Genomic DNA, 1,834 nt, shown 5'->3' on the forward strand with positions numbered 1-1,834 from the left:
CTCTGTCTCACATGAAGTATATAGCAGACACATGAGTTGTGCATCTCTGTTTTCAGTCCTAACGGACAAATTCATAGGAGAAGTAGGAGCAGAAAACCAGGAGCCCAGGCATCAAACAAACCCACGGAAATACTTGGCTTGATCCTATCTTTTTATAAACATCCATATTTTTAAAATTTTGAAATTGTCTCATGTTTACAAAGAAGATGCAGGTAGAGTATCAGACTTTTTCTTTTTTTTTTTTTTTTTAACTTAAATTATTTGGGAGCACACCAACAACCTCAGACACTTTTCTGTGTATTTCCTGCCAGCCAGGACTTTCAAGTCTCTGTAAAATCAGGAAATAACAGGACACATCTGACCCCGCTCGGTCTCTGCATTCGTTTCCACAACATCCTTTACTGACAGGACCCAACCCAGCATCACACTCAGCTGTCCTGAGGTTTTATTCTCTCTGAGCCTTGGTTTTCCTTTGAACTCCATGACCTTGGCCCCTGTGAAGGTCACAGGTTGGTTGTCCTGTAGACTGCCCCCAATGCCAGCAGCCTCAAGAGTCCCCATGGTTCAATTCCAACTCTGCATCTCTGGTGGGAATGTTACAGAATATTATAAGTGCTGAGTCGTTTCAGTTGTGTCCAACTCTTGGTGACCCCGTGGACTATAGCCCGCCAGGTTCCTCTGTCCGTGGGCTTCTCCAGGCAAGAATACTGGAGTGAGCTGCCATTTCCTTCTCCAGGGGATCTTCCCAACCCAGGGATCGAACCCATGTTTCTTATGTCTCCTGCGTTGGCAGGTCTGTTCTTTGGCCACCAATGCCACCTGAGAAGCCCCGAGTGATACTATGCTCACAGAAAATTTTCAGTTTTAGGTAAGTCACTATTTAAACACCTGGTGCTTTCAAGTAAAATTCTGAATTTTCAGTCAAGTCTTGATTTTGACCCCACACTGTGCTGGCTTTACTTAAAGGAGCTGTGGATCCCCCTGGGGGAGTCTGCTGCTATGGTGACAGACCCAGAGAAATCCCTCAGAGGGAAGTCAATGAGGGCATTGACCTTAGGAGAGCTCAGCCGTGGAGCCCCAGGTGCTGGCTGACCTCAGCATGACTGGGTCTTGTGAGCAAACACTCATATTCTCATGTGCGTGAGTGTCAAGCTGACAAAACACATCTACACAGGTGACCCTGGGGGCCAGAACATCTCCACTCTAGCTCCCGCTTCACAAGTGGGGAAACAGCGCTGGTCTCGGCTCGGGCTGTCATAACAAAAGCCACAGTGGGGGTTCAAACAACAGCTACTTATTTCTCACAGTCCTGGAGAATGGACGTCCAAGATCTGGGTGATGGCTAACTCGGTGCCCGGTGAGAGCCTGCTTCCCGGCTTGCAGGTGGCGCCTTCTCACCGTGTGTTCACATGGCAGAGAGCGAGTCTGGTCTCCTCTTCTTTTAAAATGTATTTTTATTTATTTTATATTTTGGCTGCGCTGGGTCTTCACCGTCACACTCAGGTTTTCTCTAGTTGCAGTGAGCGGGCGCTCCTCTTTGATGTGGTGCGCGGGGGCCTCTCATTGCGGTGGCATCTTTTGTTGTGGAGAACAGGCTCTAAGGCACAGGCTCAGTAGTTGTGGCACATGGGTTTTGTTGCTCCGCAGCATGAGGGATCTTCCCAGACCAGGGATGAAACCCACGTCTCCTTGCATTGGGAGATAGAGTCTTAACCACTAGACCACTAAGGAAGTCCCTTCTCATCTTCGTATGGGGAGACTAATTCCATCCTGAGGGCCCCACCCTCATGACCTCATCTCAGCTTATCACCTCCCATAATTCTCATTCCGTCAC

This window comes from Cervus elaphus, chromosome 5, assembly GCF_910594005.1.
Source record: "Cervus elaphus chromosome 5, mCerEla1.1, whole genome shotgun sequence".
NCBI lineage: Eukaryota > Metazoa > Chordata > Mammalia > Artiodactyla > Cervidae > Cervus > Cervus elaphus.